Source organism: Silurus meridionalis, chromosome 4, assembly GCF_014805685.1.
Source record: "Silurus meridionalis isolate SWU-2019-XX chromosome 4, ASM1480568v1, whole genome shotgun sequence".
NCBI classification, from domain to species: Eukaryota; Metazoa; Chordata; class Actinopteri; order Siluriformes; family Siluridae; genus Silurus; species Silurus meridionalis.
The window spans coordinates 3,759,256-3,780,225 of record NC_060887.1 but is presented as its reverse complement, the minus strand read 5'-3'; the positions used below and the strand labels follow the sequence as shown (position 1 = coordinate 3,780,225).

At 38.4% G+C, this 20,970-nt stretch overlaps 2 protein-coding genes, 2 long non-coding RNA genes and 1 pseudogene across 4 annotated transcripts in view; 2 read left to right on the top strand and 3 right to left on the bottom strand.

The window, feature by feature from the left end:
• Window positions 1–20,970, top strand: part of LOC124384578 (zinc finger protein 850-like) — a 1,373,244-nt gene that overhangs the window by 620,812 nt on the left and 731,462 nt on the right. The window lies entirely within an intron of this gene.
• LOC124384668 overlaps window positions 1–20,970 on the bottom strand; it is a 920,651-nt pseudogene that overhangs the window by 178,021 nt on the left and 721,660 nt on the right.
• LOC124384657 (leucine-rich repeat flightless-interacting protein 1-like) overlaps window positions 1–20,970 on the bottom strand; it is a 794,289-nt gene that overhangs the window by 730,020 nt on the left and 43,299 nt on the right. The window lies entirely within an intron of this gene.
• LOC124384737 lies at window positions 7,950–9,103 on the bottom strand. The gene is made up of 3 exons (XR_006925552.1): window positions 9,018–9,103; window positions 8,580–8,915; window positions 7,950–8,414 (listed from the first exon to the last, which is right to left on the bottom strand). It is a non-coding gene; the product is annotated as an uncharacterized LOC124384737 (long non-coding RNA).
• LOC124384741 lies at window positions 9,517–11,103 on the top strand. Its single transcript, XR_006925555.1, has 3 exons — window positions 9,517–9,619; window positions 9,738–9,837; window positions 10,801–11,103. It is a non-coding gene; the product is annotated as an uncharacterized LOC124384741 (long non-coding RNA).

Here is a 20,970-nt window from a genome sequence, read left to right as displayed (position 1 = left end):
CATTCACCTTTGGGTTTTTGAGATATTGGTGTGTGTGTGTGTGTGTGTGTGTGTGTGTGTGTGTGTGTGTGTGTGTGTGTGTGTGTCATGTATGTCGGTAGAAGCATGGAGTGTATTAGAGAAGGCTAAGGAGGAAAAAAGAAAGGCTAAGGAGAAGGTTTATGGATGTGGTGAGAGAAGACATGCAGGTGGTTGGTTTGAAAGTGGTGACCACTAATAGGAGCAGCTGAAAGAAGAAGAAGAGGAAGAAGAAGACAGACAGGCTTGCATATTGTTCTTTGTAAAAAAAAACGGCTTCCTTCTTGCCCCCTAACCCACATCCCAGAATTGTACAGAATACAGTATACGGTAGTCACATGTTAGGGGTGAGCAGCACCTGCCACAAATTCCTGTAATTCCTTCAGTGTTGCTGTTGGTAGCTCCATAATTAGTTTCTCCTCATCCTCTTATCATATTATATATATATATATATTTATATATAGTGGTGTGAAAGTGTTTGCCCCTTCATGATTTCTTATTTTTTTGCATGTTTGTCACACTTTAATGTTTCAGATCATCAAACTAATTTAAATATTAGTAAACGATACACAAATGAACACAACATGCAGATTTTAAATATTTTTTTATTAATGAGGGAAAACAAAACCCAAAACAACATGACCCTGTGTAAAATATTTCAATTTCTCTCACCACACACAGGCCTGATTACTGCCACACCTGTTAGCAATCAAGAAATCTCTTAAACAGGACCTGCCTGTCAAAGTGAAGTCGACCAAAAGATCCTCAAAAGCTAGACATCATGCTGAGATCCAAAGAAATTCAGAAACAAATAAGAAAGTAATGGAGATCTATCAGTCTGGAAAAGGTTATAAAGCCATTTCTAAAGCTTTGGGACTCCAGTGAACCACAGTGAGAGAAATTATTCACACATGGCATGAACATGGAACAGTGGAGAACCTTCCCAGGAGTGGCCGGCTGACCAAAATTACCCCAAGAGCAAAGAGACCACTCATTTAAGAGGTCACAAAAGATCCCATAACAACATCCAAAAAACTGCAGCCTCACTTGCCTCAGTTAAGGTCAGTGTTCATGATTCCACCATGAGAAAGAGACCTGGCAAAAATGTTTTTTAAAGACGAAAACTGCTAAGCAAAATGACCGTAAAGGCTCGTCTCACTTTTTGCCAGAAAACATCTTGATTATCCCCAAGACTTTTGGGAAAAGGAAAGCTGAGTGGTTGAGCGTGAGCCGTTTGCATGTTGTTAGTGTGATGCTCGATGTTCACAATGCAAGTTATTGCTCGTAATGCATTAAATAAAAAAAAGTTTTTGCTCCTCCTGTAAAGTATTTATAAATCATGTTACTCACAATACAAGCTTTTCCTGTACGTAAATTATCATGAGACCAATCGGAACTTTTGCTGTTTTCTCACGGATGCTTTTAATTGCCTGATTCTGGTCCTTGATTTGAGACTTAACGCATCAATAAAACAAATGTTTAGTGATGGAAAAAGTGAAAAAGTGCCACACCTGTTAGCAATCAAGAAATCTACCATGCCCCATGGGCAATCCTGGAAATCCTCTCCAAGATTTAAGATTTTGTTCGGCATGATAAAAATATAACTATCTGAGTAAAGGAAAGGACGTTGTGAATAAATGTGTTGCGTTAAAGGTTTTTAATTTTTAATAAAAATGAAGAAATGCGTGCTGCATTAATTGTGCATTAATAATATTAGTGCTGTTAAAATGAATTTGGGTTAACGTGTTATTAACACGCTCATTTTGAAGGTTTTTTCGGTATAAAGGACATTATATAAAGGTCAACCCAAGTTTTTTCTTGAGCCATTTATACTTTTGCATTTTCTTTGTAGAATCTGTACAAAAACACACAGTTTGATTATGTCAGAACACCAGGAAAACTGTAATGCAGGGAAAATCACAAGAATCTGTATGTGCTCTGTTATACTGCATGTATTATATGCTGTATAATAATGATGGTTTCTACAGTTGTGGCATCATATTGATGTTCTTAAGAGGATGATTGGGACTGAAGGCAGATGATTGGGTGTGAAAAGCACAACTCACCACTGTAAAAAGACAATCAATAACACTGTGCAGATCTATTATGTATTTTATTTATGTACAAAAATATATTTAAAAAATTATAATATCTATTAAACATTATTTGCTGTAATAATCTTTTTTGTATTTATGTGAGAACAGAGAAAGCTGATCTGCTTCAGGCACTTGGAGAGACGGCTGGAGGAACGGCTTTGTGAGGTCTTTCTTCCACGATTCTAAAGCGTTCAGAGCGACTTTGGGGCTGCTGGGTGCCAGATCATGAGTGGCATAAACCACTGCGAGCTGCAGCTCCCACGGCAAATCTGCACACAAAATCCATCATAAAATTAGGACTTGCTGAAGCACTTTCCTGTTGATAGAGAACTAAAAATCAGAAAATAAAGATAAAGATTGATAAAGGACGTGTTTATTTGATCCTTTAATGATATTATTAAAAACACAGATTTTTTTGCTTGCATGTTTATTGCACTAATCTGATCATTTTGTCATAAACAGCGACATTAACACTGGAGTTAAGTGCAGTTTCTTTGCTGCTGGTTATCAGCGTTTACTCACACTAATAAAAAAAAGACTACAATAGCGATGTCCTGTAACACTTTCAGCTTGAATTTTTTAAGAAAAAAATAAAATACTTATTAATTAAATTCAACATGAATGTATAATGAATGTGCTCCATAGATCACATGGACATTGGTCATTAAAAGTAGATTAAGTGTGCAGTAAAACACATGAAAACTCCAGTTGAAAAACGATGTTTAATGACTGTTCTGATGACTGTTGTGATGAGAATCAGCTACTTACCGTATCCCAGTGCAGATATTTGCTGAGCAAATAATAAATCTTTCCGTATGCCTTCATTCTGCACACGATGTGAACGCTTCTGCATAAAGGGCTGTTACAGGAGAAAACACTTGGCCATGCTGTCACCATGACCATTATCAGTTTTGGGGCTTCAGAAGAGTCTGTGAAGGAAACAAAACGATACCACAGATTTAAAATACACTTTATAGGAAGAAACACAAAACCAAAAACAGAACACAATTGGCTTCTTTATATCACTGTCCGGATCATTTTTAGTAAATATATAATGAAATGTCAATATAATCTCACCTTCTTTAAGAAGTCTGTAGGCGAGGGCATGTGCTTTATGAGAGTCTCATCACTGTTGACACAATCCCACATAAACCCTACAGAGAGACTGCAGGAGTTCATGTCCCATAGACTGTTTCTCCGCCTTGATCTTCTCAAGTAGTGCATCAATCCAGTTTGGAGATAAAACCTCATCACAGGAATCCTGCAGTGTTTTTAATGCACTAGTGATGAGGATTGTTTTGTGTGTTTGTGAGCTGCAGCATCGAGCAGGCTTTTAGCAGCACTGGGTGGGGCATGTCTGATGCAGATCTCTTTGCTCTCAGGATGGTCTGGGTTTGATTTCCTGGGAGAGGAGATTTGACAACTGACACACAAGCACACAGTTTTTCCAGACTCAAACTCCTGACTGTTATCACACATGTACCTACCTGACACATGTAGGTTCATTAGAATGTTTACATTGGTGATTTATGCTAAGATCAAATTGATTTGACAGAATTGTATCATGCAGTAATAATGTGCTTTTACTCTCTTACACACTGAAGGCAGAAGCTGGTTTTTAATACATAAAGCATTTAAAGCATTTTTGTGGAAAAGAAAAGATTTAGATAGAACACTAGATTTTCCTGTGCAGTTTATCACTTGTTGATTTTGTTTACAGAGATTTACATGGATCAAATGTGATCAAATTACATGACAGACAATTCTACAGTATAGATAATACATTGGGAATGTGATATTACAGGAAAATAATCAGCATAAATAAAGTAAAATCAGTAATAGAAACTTAATTGTCTTTTTTTATATAAAGTGTGTTTTTATTAAATATTTCAAAAATTATTCACAAGCAGTCTTGATTGTCCGGTCGCCAGAAAAAGAGGTTGTTTGTGTACTGGTTTTCATGGAAACGTGGCATGGCTTTGTGGCGTGTACAGTGGTACCTTGACCTAAGAGTTTTATCGTTCCGTGGATGAGCTCCTATCTCAAATTGCTCGCACATCAAATCAATTTTTCCCATTGAAAACACTTAAAATGGCATTAAACCTTTTCCAACCCTCAAAATGACCCCCCGTTTTTATGTTTCATTTTATTAAATTAGGAAAATACATTTCTAAATAACAAATCTTGTATAAAAACATAATAGAAAGAGTATGTAAAGATATAATAAGGTTTTATTCAGTGTATATTCCTTGGAGATGAGACGACCTTAGCTAAAGAAAATGCCTGCGGAGTGGTGCGGGGGGTGATAAGCGGCGGAGGATGGAAAACTCAATTTTTTGCTACTCTCTCTATCACTCTTGTACACTACGTATCCCTAAACTTTTAATTTTTTACTTTTTCTTCTTTGCTTATCTTAATTTTAGTCACAATCTTCGCTTTCTCACTTTGTTTCGCCATCTAGCAGTGGCGTTTCGAGCTCGTACCTCAATTTTTTGCTCGCGTAACAAAGCAAGAAATCGACCGAGTGACCGCTCGTACCTCGGAAAACTCGTACATTAATGCACTCGTAGGTCAAAGTACCGCTGTAGTTCTGTTTTGGTTTCTATTGATTAGTGTGTAATGGAAAATTGCTGCACCAATCACGGATGCGGACGCAACCAGAGAGGCGGAGCTTCTAGTATCAACACGCCTTTGCTGTAAAAGTGATGGGAAGATCGGATCATTTTAGTGACTCGGTTCTTTGAATCTCATTTATGAAAATTTAAGTTCATTTCTTTTCCTCAATAATGTACACACAGCACCCCATATTAACAGAAAAACACAGATTTTGAAGAAATGAACTGAAATGATTTTAGCAAATGGCTGCAATATAACAGAGTGAAAAATCGGAGGGGGTCTGAATACTTTCCGTACCCACTGTATGTTTGTGTAGAACGTGTCTGTAATGTTTGTGTGGAACGTGTCTGTAACGTTTGTGTGGAACGTGGCGTACACACATTTCCACCCCCGTTTTGTGTGTATCAGATTTAGTGGTGTCACCGTGATAAACACAAACTTTTGTCATCTCAGTGCGCCAGTGCAAAAGCTTTTCTATCCCAATGTGGGGAAGGAATTAAATACCCTAAGATGAAGTGTTAGCCACAAGAACGAAGAGGTTCAGAAAGATCTTTTTAAACTTCTTGGACGTTGCTGCCACCAAGTCTTACATCATACACAAGGAACTACACGACAACAGGAACAATACGGTGTCTGTAGAACAACATGTTGCTCTGCGTGACGTATTGCAGTGAATTTGTTTCTTTTTTTGTCACTCGGTTAAAATCAGACACATTATTCAGGACATTCAGAGCATTAACTCAGAATATTTAGGAAGTGCGGTATTCAGCTGAGGCAAGAACTCTTACATGATGACTTTTTAATGAGATTTAATGTAATGGCCGAGAGTTTAAGGTGTTGGATGTGAAATCCAAAGGGGTTTATTTGTTTCAGCGCAGTGTGAAAGGTGCAAAACTGTTTTACATCTCATGATATTTAGACTGAGGGTCTCACCGCCCTGTTTGACAAACGAGAGGATTTTAACATGTGCTGTCACGTGACCACACACGCACAGCCAAGACTCAGCGATTACCTGCTCCACCCTGTTACATGAAAGCACCAGCACACGGGCCGCAGTCAAAACATAATGTCTCTTATTATGTACTAAATTACTGACAGAAACAACAACAGATTCAAGTATCTATAAAAAATGTTTCTCATACGTGCATTACATTTACATTAATGTGTTTTTTCCTGAGCTCATCAGTGCAGTATGTTGCATCACTTTTCATGCTGTCGTCTATTATGATGTACAATATTACAAACAACAGCAGCGGATTCATAGATCTTTAAAGAAAATATTTGTACATGCATTACGCTTCTGTGTTTGTTTAATGTAATAATCACTTATATCATGATGCTGTCTCATCTGTGGCGGTAGAGGACGATGAGTGGACGTCTCATCTGCGGCGGTAGTGGACGATGAGTGGACGTCTCGTCTGCGGCGGTAGAGGACGGCGAGTGGACGCCTCGTCTGCGGCGGTAGAGGATGATGAGTGGACGTCTCGACTGCGGCGGTAGAGGACGATGAGTGGACGTCTGCCTGTGGTGGTACAGGATGATGAGTGGACGTCTCGTCTGTGGCGGTAGAGGACGATAAGTGGACGTCTCGTCTGTGGCGGTAGAGGACGATAAGTGGACGTCTCGTCTGTGGCGGTAGAGGATGATGAGTGGACGTCTCGACTGCGGCGGTTTAGCAGCACTGGGGTTTGGCTCTGAAGCTGGAAACACACCTGTTCCCCATCAGAAGAAATGGTTCGATCTGTTTTATAAGGTATGTGCTGTTAAAATGTATAAATGAAAATGATTAAACACAGGTACCATAACCTAAAGGTCTTTATTTGTACAGAGGGAGAAATGTCCAGTGCAGGTCCACGACCAGTCGAAACTTTCCGGTGGACCACAGAAACGTCTTTGTGGATTCCACCCTCCTAAAGTGTTCATTTCAGACTTTCAGGTGATCATCTCTTTCATGTCACGTCACTGTGGACCTGCACAACTATATTTGTGACCACACTCATGTGCTTTAAATGTCCTCTGTCCCCCTAATCATATATAACAATGTTTGCTTTATCTATTCCCATGTCTCATCCAGTTATTAAATAGAGGAACCACTGAGATCATTGTAAAAGGTCTGAATGTTAGATTTTCAATGTTTCTTCTTATTTAGATCTGTAAAAAATACCAAGACTAAAAGGTAAATAAAACCTGTGTTCCACACTCTTTATTGTTCTTTTACCAGGTCGTAAGTGTTCCACCTGCTTTACTCCACTCCTACTGCTGTAGCGCCCCCTACCTCCACCCCCACCATTATACAGCCTGCACTTACATTATCACTGCTTATTCATTATTTTTATATTTTATAGTCATATTGTCTTTTATTGGATTTTCATTATTTTACATGTGCTTTTTTACTTTACAAAGTCACAGTTTGCTGGATCCTTCAGCAACAATTCAGCAGCCAAACCTAATGTAAATGTACCAATGCAGATTCATGTCATTTAAAAGCACTTCATGTGTCATTATCATCATCAGCATTATTATTATTATGCTTAAATTATAATATACAATATGTGTCTTTACAGCCTGGTAGTCAAAGTCCATCTCCTTCATCCAGTCCTTCATCTGCATCCGGTCCTGCTGTTTCTTCCAGTTCTGCTCCTTTAATTATTTCTCCTGGTGTTTTGAGTCATTCAGAGACGTGTTAATGTTACAGTTTATAAATATTGTTTGCTAATATTATATAGTTGTGTTATGATTCTACATTTGTGGATTTAATATTTGTATCTATTGTTGTTTATTATTAGGTTGTTTTTTTAAACCCACTTTGGAACTTTTTATTCATAAATGTTTATATTTATTGTTAAATCCCCCTTACTAATATTTACATCATTTGGAAATTGTATTTGTATTTTTGTGTGTTTGCATTATTATACTTCATCATGTGACATTTTGTAGCATTTTCAGTCATTAAAAATAAAATGTTTTATTGTTTATAGAACAGTGACTCATAAATTATTCTGTGAACCTGCTGAACCTAATAATAATAATAATAATAATAATAATAATAATAATAATAATAATAATAATAATGTTATTATTATTATTATTATTATTATTATTATTAAGTAGAATAAAGTAAACATATAACATTAATACAAACCATGTCCCATATAATGAAAAGAGACTTTTGATAAAATAAGTGTTAAAGTTAAATAAGTACATTAAGAAAACAATGCATACATTTTAAGTACTTTATTATTGCAATTTCCAGCAAAAATATTACATCACACAGTAACAAGAGATTTATTTTCATTCACATTCACATGCAAAGAAAAAATTTATGAAATGAGAAGAAATAAAAACTGCTGAAATTTAAGAAAGAAAAAAATCCAATGTTATTTAAACTTTACAGAAAAAAGGCATTTTCTTTTCTTCTTGTTTACACTGAAATAATGCAAACAAATTCACAAATAAATTCATTAATTCGCTGCGGAGGAAAAAAATACAAACAGAAACCACATCAGGAACTTATTGAGCGCCATAACCGACCACGTGACCACTAGGCTGCTTTTCAGGCCAAGTGATGGCGCTACATGCTCTGTACAAGTCTGTGATGAAAATCTACAAATGTTTCACGGATTCTTTCATTCCGTCGTACTTCACCTTCATGGTACAGTAAACATCCTGGTACTGTTTCCACTCCTAAAACACAACCATGGAACAGAACAGCTTTAAACTTTACATCCATTCAATCAACAAGAAACTCAGCATCTCCAACTAGAAATACAAATTTTCTTCTCTTCAAGTTCATACAGCATGTGGAGGAACTCATCATGTACTGCTTAATGCAAGGAGTTTCCCACTTACTGCCATTAACCTGCTGCACTTCCTGTTAGTCTGAAGAAGCTCTTCCTCTTTCAGCTCAGCTGAGGCTACAGTAAGTCCATGTCTGATACCAGTTTGTAGATCTCTTTCTGTAGCTGAACACTGGACTCCAGCACCTGCTCGTGTTTCTTCTCAGCTTCATCCAGAAGACCTGGAAGTTTTACAAGAAAAAGCTTGTTGGATTTATTGGCGTCTACACACACATTTAAACACTTTATAGTGACTCCTTTCTGTAGGTTACAGTTTCCCTCAGATGATTGTACTGGTACTTCAGGACACTGTGAGTCTCTCACTCCTGCTCACACTCCTAAAACACTGCTATGAGGAAGAGGATCACGGATTCAGTCATTAATGTTCACATCCACAATGAGACTCTTCATTCGGCTGTACAATCATTTACACCAGGATTACGTTTCTCACCTTGGTGTTGATCACACACTCTCTGTGTGTCTCACTGAGCCGTTCCTCCAACTCCATCACTCTGTCCTCCAGGTTGGACCTCTTGCTGTCCACGGTACAGGACAGCAGACTGCAGTTCACTGGAAGTATTTAATGTTTCTTCTGATGAACACAGAACAAATCAGCAGCCTCTGTGGTGATATTTCACTTATTGTTCTCTATAAAAATAAATGTGTAGTAGACTTATCACCATGTGTTCTCACATTCATAAATATACACCCAAAAAGTGTAGAATAATCACACAGATAGATAAAGTAACATCACACAAAGATTTGAGTGAAAAAAATAAATATAAAAGTCTTCTTCTTTCAGCTGCTACCGTTAGGGGCGCCACAACGTCATATTTTCTACACTACCCTGTTTTACATTTCTGTCTCTTAAAAAAAAAATATATATTATATAATATATAAGAAATTCATATCGAAATAAATTTTCATAAATGTAGGAGAAACCCACCACTTCAATGAGATTACAATAAAGAAAGAGAAGAGGAGGAATCAGGACAGGAAGTGACATCAGCTTCTATTATCAAGGCATTTAAGAGAAGCACCCATTTTGGTCAGGTAACTACATTTTTAAACACAGATATGAGTATAAACATGACAAATCAACAGTTTTGTATGAGTTGAAACAGGACATGTAAATGTAACAGGGTAAATTATACACCTGTAACATCTATAGGTTTAAAACGAGGAAAAGGGTTGTTACGTCACAGGCGATGTGGGCGTGGCTAAATAACGCTGATGTGAAGCGCAATCCAGAGATTCATCGTGTTTCATCTGTGAGTTTCTCCATCAAACTATTTTCTATTCAACATGTTTCTATTATTTATACTGTCATTTTCTTATAGGAAAGATTTTTTTATACTTTTGAAGACTTTTATGAAGTATTTCTTCCCGTGATGCATTGCGGGATGCATAAATTAACCAGTTAAAATATATATATATATAAAATATAATAAAATTAATTGAGTGAACTTTTTCCTCTACAATGATCGTGTCAATTGTAAAGATCTCTTGGTATAAATACAGTATGTATGGAGTTCATCTGCTGGAAGTTCATGTTTAATGCTGCATGTTTTATAGGATTTATGAGCTGAATAAATGTTTTTATATTGGTTTAGTTTTAAAAACACTTCTGTCGAGAAATTACAGACTCAATCATAGACAGTATTCCACAATCTCACACCATGGCTGTATAATAATTGCATGTGCACATTTAGTACTTATAATTCATTGTTGATATATTTGTCTAGAATACATTCAGAGAAAAATGTGGAACTTGAAGACGGTAAATATTTGGCAGTTAATTACGCATTTCACTTTAAGCAGCTATTTGTGGAGAGGGACATGTTTATTTATTTAAATTCCCTACATGCAATGCCCCCCTAACCCTAACCCTAACTGTAACTCTACCTCCCCACCAGGTGTGGTGCCACTGTGCACTGCATATTACTGCATACCCCATATTTGCACCCCTGGTCAGACACTGTGAATGACACACATGTGGTACATGCACACAGCTCCAGCCTGCTCTCTCTGCTGCTTTGCATGACTCTGTGTTGTTGCATTTCAAAACAAATGTATCATTAACAGTAGGAAAGGCTTTTTGCTGGTTAAGAATCGGACACATGTGAAACTCACATACTGGTGCTGTATTTAATAAATCGGTTTGTAAAGCAAATAAACCAGATTGTGGTGTGTGTGTGTGTGTGTGTGTGTGTGTGTGTGTGTTTGATTTTCAGCTCTCGAACAGACATGGATCGCTCTCCTTATGCCCCTGACAGCCCCACGGAGCCCACAGCGCCTTCTACAGCACCATGCACAACACCCTGCACCACCACCACGTCTTGCACCATGGAGGTCTCTGAAGCCCAGGTTTTCTGTAATGATGACCTCCCAGAGCTGGAGTGTGCCGTGTGTTTCAGTCAGTTCAACAACGTCTTCAACACACCCAAAGTGCTGCAATGTGGCCACACCTTCTGCCTGGAGTGCCTCGCACGCATCAACATAAAATCCTCTCAGCCCGACAGCCTGCAGTGCCCTCTGTGCAGGCGTACACCCCTGTGCCCACCCTGGGCCTCCTAAACTGGCGACAGACATCGTGGTGCTGTCCTGCCTCCCCGAGGCCATGCAGCGTGTCTACAGCATCCACTTCAACCGCAACAGAGGCAAGCTGCAGTTAAAGGGCATCCCCAGCTCTGTCCCGCCTTCCCTGAACCGTCAGCACCGCAGCCTGGACCTCGGGGAGCAAGTCAACACTGAGCTGGAACAGGATCCACCCAGCAGTGTCTGCTCCCGCTTCATCCTGATCATGATGGTAGCATTCTTTATCATCGTTTCCTTCCTCATTCTCTCAGCTTTTATCTTACACAATTTAAAGCAGAGTTAGGCTTAAATGCACACTATTCACCTTGACTGTTGATTTGTGTAAAGCTGCTTTGAGACAATGTCTGCTGTGAAAAGCGCTATAGAAATAAACTTGACTTGACATGTTGGTGTTAAGATGTTTCTCACACAGTTTCACACACACACATTACTTTGTCTGTTCAGTGTCTATAGAATATTTATGATGTTAGTCTGTAAGGTAAACAGGGAGTCTAATCCGGGCTCACACATCTCCAGCTAGCATATCCTCTTGTCTAAACAGGAAACAAGTTTCGGTCAGCCTTTTCTCTTCCCTGTGTGTATATACACGTTCTGCTGCCTGCAATAAACAGAGGAGGAAGCATTTGCTGTGTGCCATGTGATTCTTCCCTGGATTCAGAAAGGCACCACGGGCATAGCAGGTCATATGGAAAACCTCTCCAAGAATTAAGTTTCGTTTGGGCATGATAAAAATCTAACAGTTTTGGTGTCAGAAGCGAGATACTTTCTGGCAATATCCAAAGGGAAATCACGCATCAAGGTAAGTTTTAGGATACTTCCTTGTTTGCGGGGATTGTCCCGTATGCCAGCCAATAGGGCTGCATATGTGTTCGTGTCTTGGTTATGCATTAATTGTTGAATTAATGATAATTTCCTTTGGAGGGATGATTTTGTCACGACATTGGTTTCCTCACCTTAGATGTAAGATGCAAGATTAGAAGACGTTTTTTACGGTCTGTCTAGTACAGGCGATATTGTCTGAAGTATCCAAAAGAATCCACGATAATTTTTATATGCCCGAAAAAATAGATTTATGAAAAATTAATGCGAAAAGGAACTAAAGAAAAACGGACATTTTAAAAAGACTGTAACATTTTTCAAAAGACTTCAATCTTGTTTTGGCTTTATAGTCGATTTTTTTCTCCTAACTTACAAAATTTGTGATCCAATTGGAGAGACTGGATTACTCTTTTTGTTTGAAGACTGCGATCCCCCTGGTGCCTTGCGCAGCTGTATTGTCTAAGTGTTATGTGTTGTGTGTATTGTCTGTGTATTAAGTGTTGTGTGTCTGTTCTTTGTTCTGTGTAAAGATTGGATGTATAGGAATTGTGCCGGTTATTGAACTAATCCTTATTTAGATCATTTGGCATCATGGAGTGAAATTGTATTACATCTAGATACTTTTTCCTAGAGATTTAGATGCTGCTAGATGTTTCTGCTATGCTCCAGGTTAAGTTAACCCGTTATGCTCTGCACTGCAACAGGAAGTGGTGCATTCCAGCCTCAGCACAAAACTCAAGGAGGAGGTCCTAGAAAAAAGGGGAAGTTCATCTATTAGGGAATGGATAGATTTCCAATTTCATGTCCTGTAACTCACCTTTTGCCTGTAGTGACACCGACTGGTACAATTTTTATCATAGCTTTACAATAATTCCAAACTCGCCTTTAAACCTTTTAGGAAGAGATATGATGCATAAAATGAGAATGGAAATTCTGTTTTTTGAAACCAATGTCTCACTGTCTTTTTCCTCTGTCCTTATGCTCTTAACTGAGCCACAGAGGTCCTGCCTGATGAACCAAATTTAGGTGAAGTTAACCCTAAATTATGGGCCTCTCACAAAGATGAGGCAGGTTTAATCCAGGTAAAGCCGTATCATGCACTTATGAAAACACACCGTCCGATTTTTGTTAAACAATATCCATTGTCGAAAGAGAAGAATGTTGGCATTGCTCCAGTTATTGACAATTTATTGTCACAAGATGTTTTGAACGAGACACATTCACCTTATAACACACCGATTAATCCTGTCTTGAAGGCAGATAAGAAATGCTGGAGGTTAACACAAGATTTACGTGAGATTAATAAATTAGTTATTCCGTTAGCTCCTTTGGTGCCCGATGTAGCTACCATTGTTAACTCTATACCAGAGACTCACAGATTTTTTACTGTGATTGATCTTTGTTCTGCTTTTTTCAGTGTCCCTTTGGTCTCAGAGACGCAGCCGCTTTTCACATTTACCTAAAGGGGACGTCAATTCACCTGGACACGTCTTCCTCAGGGTTTTGTTGACTCGTCAGCCGAATTATGCTAACCCTTTTCACCTATATGTGCACGAACGTGGTGGTACGGCTGCGGGGATCCTAGCCCAGGAACACGGTGACAGATATCGCCCTGTTGCGTATCTTTCCAAATCTTTAGACAACATAGCACAAGGGTTGCCCTCGTGCTTGCGTGCAGTGGCTGCTGCGGCTCTGATGGTCCGGGATGCTGAGAAAACGGTGCTGTCACATCCTTTGATACTGTACACCTCACATCAGGTAACAGCTATTTTACACAACTTATGACAGCGCAACATAGATTTGGTTATGAGACCACGCTCTTGGCTACGGAAAACGTAACTATTGAGCCTCTTCTCAGCCGCATTCAGCTGTAGTAGCTCTGCGTGATCTGCTACACGATATTGACTTAGATGGTTTGACGACACACATGATTTCCTTAAACACATTGAACAAGAGACCTCTTGTAGGCCCGATCTTTTAGATACGGCCCTGGAAGAGGGTGATTGTCTATATGTAGATGTTCATGTTTAAAACCTTCTGATGGTGTGTATTTATGTGGATATGCGGTTGTAAGATTACCTGATGTAATAGTTGAAGCTAAATCATTACCATACACATCAGCACAAGCTGCAGAGTTGGTTGCACTTACCAGAGCATGTCAGTAGTCTGAAGGTAAAGTAGTGACTGTATACAGTATACACTGATTCTAAGTATGCTTATGGTGTTGTGCATGATTTTGCAGAAACATGGAAGCAAAAAGACTTTAAAACAGCTGATGGAAATCCCATAGCACATTTTAATCTCATAGGCGACTTTTTAAAAGCTGTTCAACTCCCTGCCAAAGTGGCCATAGTTACACATATGCAACCTGTAGGAAATTTGAGATACATGTTGGTTATAGTTGACAGATTCAGTAAGTGGCCAGAAGCATTTGCATGTGAGACAGAGAATGCTAAAACGGTTGTCAAAATTTTAACAAAAGAGATCATCTCTAGGTTTGGTATTCCTAGTGTGAATAAAAGTGATAACGGCACATCTTTTGCTTCGAAGGTAACACAACTTTTGGCTAAAAGCTTAGCAAGTGACTGTTATTTTAATAATCCCTATCACCCACAGTCAGCTGGAGTGGTAAAGAGAACAAACAGAACCATTAAGGAACGTATTACCAAAGCCTGCATTGAAACAGGCCGAAATTGGACTATTGTTCTCCCGGTAGTACTCACAGAAATGAGAATGACCCCATCTTCAACAAAACTAACCCTTTAAAGGTTTTATGTTCTAACCTTTCCCGACCCCATGGGTCAGCGGACACACTGGCATTTCTTCTTTAGGTAACCTGGAAGTGATGGTGGACGACAACGTTTCTGCCCTGGTTGAGAAATTGAATTCTATCAGTGCTGATGTCTCACTAACTCTTCCTCTGCCCACAGATAAGCCAACACACCCTTTTGTGCCTAATCAGCAGGTCCTGATAAGAAGTCTGAAGCCTACCAAGGTCTGTGAGCCGAAGTATCTGGGTCCAGTGACTGTTCTAGCTGTAACCAGAACTGGAGTTCTGACTAATTATCAGCCACAGTGGATACACGCAAGCAGGATTAAAACAGCACCCACTTAATCTATGCACTAATTGGTCTGTTGGCCTAAGAAGCCTACCTAAGTGAGTATTCAGGGCTGAAACAGTTGAGAGGCCACGGAAAGATCCTTTCTTTATAGTAGAAAGGGGGCCACCTCCGGGGTGAAGATCTGACTCACTTGACTGTTTAGTTTAGCTCACCCTGATACCTGCTCTAGGTCTAAATTCTATAACTATATGTGCATAGTTGTAACTAGACTCCGAATTTTTCTCTTTAAATACATTATTCAGTGAGAAGAAACTGTTATGTATACCTTATAATACTGCTAATAGACATATTGGAATTATACTTTGTATGTTGCAATGTTTGATGACGATGGTAAGAGTGGTGATGATGAAGGATTATATGCATGTAGGGAATTAAATGGAATCTGAATGTTTTGTTTGTCTTTATCTTTTCATTTGCAGTTTATGTCACCGGTTCTGTTCTCAGGATGAACATCCTATGTTTTGGTGTGTAATGCTAAATCATAAATGATTTAAAGTGGCCATTGTTAGTGTTAAGATGATTCTCACACTATCTCACACACATTTCTTTGTCTGTTCAGTGTCTATAGAATATTTACGATGTTAGTATGTAAGGTAAACAGGGAGTCTTATCAGGGCTCACACATCTCCGGCTAGTATATCCTCTTGTCTAAACAGGAAACAACTTTAGGTCAGCTTTCTCTCCAATGTGTGTATATATACGTTCTGCTGCCTGCAATAAACCGAAGAAGACCATTTGGTGTGTGCGGTGTGATTCTTCCCTGAATTCAGAAAGGCACTACGGGCATCGCAGATCGTATAGAAACCTCTCCAAGAATTAAGTTTCGTTTGGGCATGATAAATATCTAACATTCACCCTTGTTCACTTTTTGAATATAATAATTAAAAATAAAAATAGATAAACAGACATTTTGTTTTATTTAAATGTTTACTTTTTGTGTAAATAATAAAAATGGACATAAATAAAAAACTTTTCAGAGCCTGGAACATCAACTAAAATAATATAATAATATGAAAAAAAAAAAAAACAGGCCAAGGTTTTTACTTGTATGTTCCTTTCTTTAATAATGCAGTAATTTCTGTAGCACTCAGCGATTCTCCTCTGTCTTGTGCTTCAGACATTTTGCCTCAGTGTGCTCTAGTAGTCTAGTAGTGTTTTTAGTCATTTTTATTATTTAAAAAAACCATAAGACCATTTTGCAGGAGACTCGCGAATGATTTAATTCTTCCAAAACCCACACAATCGAGTATTTCAACGACCGCAACCGTATTCACTAATCAAATCTTACAAATCCAGCAGTGCCATCATGCAGCATTACACACAGGGGTCACCACAGCATTTATATGTTTACAGTAATTACACTGATCATTAACACTGTGGCAAAATCACAGCATGAATTAGTGGCATCATCACCCGAGATACAATTTGAAGATGAAAATGTGACATGTGAACACGTTTCTTCATGCCAGTTTTGTCATGAACATCATTATAGTTAGGACTGAAAATGAGAACATAAAGAGAGTAACGACTGTGTGAGAGCGTAATGGCTGCATTTCCAGACTTATTGAAGGAAAATATGTAGTTCTATCTATCTATCTATCTATCTATCTATCTATCTATCTATCTATCTATCTATCTATCTATCTATCTATCTATCTATCTATCTATTTACGGTATATATACATTATTTTGCCAAAACTTCGCGGACACCTGGTCATAAGTACGGTATGTGCTTTTTGAGCATCACATTCTACATTTAGTCCCAATTTGTGCTGATATTTGCCTCCACTCTTCTGGGAAGATGTTTTACTAGATTTTGGAGTCTGCTTGTGGACATTTCATCATCAGAACAAGAGTGTTAGTAAAGTCAGTGTTAGTGTTAAGATGGTTTTTACACTGTTTCACACACATTCCTTTGTCTGCTCAGTGTCTATAGAATATTTACGATGTTAGTCTTTAAGGTAAACAGGGAGTCCTTATCTGGACTCACACATCGCCAGCTAGTATATCCTCTTGTCTATACAGGAAACAACTAGGTCAGGTTTCTTTTCTTTGTATGTGTATATAAACGTTCTGCCGCCTGCAATAAACTGAAGAGGAAGCATTTGCTGTGTGCGGTGTGATTCTTCCCTGATCAGAAAGGCCTACGGGTATCGCAGATCGTATGGAAAACCTCTCCACGAATTAAGTTTCGTTTGGGCATGATAAAAATCTAACAGTCAGGTAGTGATGTAGGTGAGGTGAGGAGGCCTGGGGTTTTTCTTTCCTCTCAGTTTAACAGCAGTTACTGAAGCACACAGAGGAACAACTCAGTCATACAATAGGACACATTTCACTCCCACATTTATACCTGTTTTTACATCTTTATTATTTTCTACAGTGTCCATTCACTGTATAAATGTAGATCAAAATACAGAAAAGGACATGAAAAGCGAAATACAATTATTTACCAACATTAGCTAGGCTAACTAGACAGCTAGCTATTCTTGCTTCTATAGTTTTCTTCCTCAGTCTAACTACCAGATTTTTAGTGAACCATAAGTAAACTTTATTTTATTTATTTATTTATTTATTTATTCGACTTTTAGTCAAAAAGTAGACATTTCTAATAAACCAACAAACACAAAAGCAGCGCTAGCAAACCCGGCTAGCATGAGGCTAATGATAATGTCTCCTACACTATTAGCCGAAAGGTCCATTTCTGCTCACTGCAACATTTATGGAAATATTATCACTCTTTATTATCATTCTTTATTTATTTTAGACAAATGTATCCACTTTTTCCGGCAAGTCTGTGATCTTTATGCTAATGATCAGGAGTAAACACAAAATGAGGAACATCGCTTTTCCCCTCTTCACTCCGGTACCGATGGTCCTGATCACCTTTCCGCCTGTTTGGGGATTTTATGGGTGATTTGTTTCTAAATAATAATTATAATAATAATAATAATAATAATAAATGATAAACTCTGTGTTTTAAAGAAAATAAAATCCATAAAGCTCGGAAACTCACCGTTCAGGGTCGTACAGTTCACTTCATCCCAGCAGAGGGTCTTCATCCTCCACCTGGAACACGGCGTCTCTCGGAGCTACAGGAGGAAAATCAAAGTGATGCTGAGGAAAGAAAAGTCCAAACAAATAATATCAAATATATCATATAAAATATTTCATATAATAAAAATCAAAAGTGATCTTTTCAGAGTTGAATCCCAGTGGAAACGCGACTGATCCGAAGCTGCTGCTTTTTAGCTGATACACACTGTGTGGTCAAAAGTATTTGGACACTTGTCTTTTCCAGCCAGATGTGGTTCATAAATTCACCTAAAATGCACTTAAATGCTCCATCCAGCAAATAAACATGCAAACTGTTAAAACACTTCATATAAACAGAATGTAGAATCACTGAAAGCATTTTAAATGGGATTTAAATACCGCTACAGAGGAAGCAGGAGCTTTTCTGTAGCTATTATTGCTTTTATGTTCATGGCACTGGACCAAATATCAGTTTATTTTATCTTTCCATAATGAGCTGGAATAAAACATAAATGCTGTGGTGACCCCCGTGTGTAATGCTGCATGATGGCACTGCTGGAGGATTACACCAATGGAAGATTAAGGAGAAAGAGTCTCCAGGGACCATGATGATTTCTTGGCCCATGATGATGACTGGATAATAAGCTGATTTAGATACCTACAGCTCCTGGATCTATGTGCTGAATTGGGTCCAGTACTACAGAGGGCAACACGCCAGAACTATGCCATCCCCGTCCAAATACAGGTCCTCACCACTCTGGGGTTAATGACAACAGGTTGTATATATATATATATATATATATATTTTGCACAATGTGGCACTGAGGACCAGTTTCCTCTCCTCCTGACCTCCCCCACCCTCAGCATTATGACCCCGAGCCACAGCCCCCTGCCCCACAAGAGGGATATAAACAAGATGCAAGAATCCATGAGGAGGTCATACGGTGTTTAAAAGAAAGACAAAATCATGGTTTAACTTCATCTTTTAAAAATTGTGCAATTTTACTTTTGTCACATTTTCCCAAAAGTTTATCATGTGGATTTTAATTATTTAGTTTAAAAGCATCCTCCAGTTGAGAAACACTGATTTAGAATCAGGATTTAAATGATGTCGAACACTTCAATAAACAAGTGATTTCATATTTTAGATTTTTATTGATTTTATTAATTATTATTGGACATGGAGAGGTTTAGCTTTTAGTTCCTGTCCTTGATGTCCAGACTCACTTGCCTTTTTTTTTACTGGAATGGGTGATAGTCTTCTGATCCAGTCCGGCAAAAGAGCAGATATAGAACTGTGAGACTTCAGTGCAGACCACACCGCACTGTGAATCCTCAAATCAACACCGTGAAGACTCGATGAGAATACCATTGAGTCTGTTCCGATTGTGTGACATTTGCGACAAAGGATAGGACGACAATTCCAATCACGATGTTTCGCTGGTTCAGTTGTCCATAGAACATAGCCACAGAAGGTGATGGTGTAGTACGTTACAAAGGTGCTTTGCATGACGAAGTCCGTGAAGAGAAAACTGTGAGTGCTCGGAGCACCCAGCGAGCTGGCAGGAACTCGAAACGATTGGACAAGGGTAATAGCCCTCGCACATGATAGATACGGGTGATCAGCTGAAGTCCTGCAGGAAGATCATAGACAGAGTTCTGGATGGAATCTAGCCACATTCCATTTGGGAGAACATGTCAGCGTGGTGCAGAATGTCCATCACCGGTCTGAACGGGTCCGCATCAGTTTTCCAAACGAATTCGTCCTTTTTTGGTGGAAACCTGAACCATTTACGGGGTAAATTATGGCACTGTTTACCTAAAGGACAGGTGGGCTGCTCCAGGCACCACAGGCAGTGCTTTTGAAGAACAAGTAAATAACAAGCATTGCAGGGAGCTCTAAAGGTGTCAAAGTCGAAGCGATACCCCTCAGCACATGCTTTGATGTGCGCACGTGTGTTGATGCAGACGCATACCTTGCAAAGGCCACCTTTGTTCACCAGCTGCCATGTTCCTGCACACAGCATAAAATACACACAACAACAACATGATTTATATACGATATAATCAAAGGATCAGAATTAAAGCATAGAAAGAGTTTAGTGCTTTTAGTTATAAGGAAACGTTTGTTACAGTCATTTTTTCTCATTGACTAGGGCCATAATCCCTCCATCCAAATCCACATAGATGTTTTGATCCATATCTGTGGAGATGTTTTCTGTAGAAGACTCTTCACCTGTAATTTTATACACTGGGAGCTGTACGTATTGTCTAAACAATGACAAGGAATTCCACAACAGATAAAACATGCCACGGCTGCAAGGATTATTAAAATTGTAGTCCCAGTCTGACCCTATTCTACTCTATTTATTAGTATATTATGTTAATTATACTTGGAGTAAACAGGTTACATGAGTTTGATTAAAATATGGGATAAATAGGTTAAATTAAGATACTTCATTGTATCTAATAGATTCTATACTAATTATTAGGTACATTTGTTGGATTAATATAAAAAGTTAAACTATAAAAGCTAATCTTAGCTAGCCGGCTAGTTACCCATGCTAATGTCGCTAAATAATGACTTTGTACTTTTCAAGTCTTCTACTAAATAATCTACAATATTCTGCCATAATTATTTAGACGACTTACCAGGTACCTGTATGAAGAAATGTTCAATAGAGAAGTTGTAATGTTTTTAGTTGCTGCTAATCGCTGCTGCTTCTTGCTGCTGTTTGTTTGTTTGGTGGTTGTCAATTTTAGTGTCTCTTTACTTACACTTGTTAAATTCACAAATGAGAAACAAAAGCACGCTTTGAATTATATAGGCGT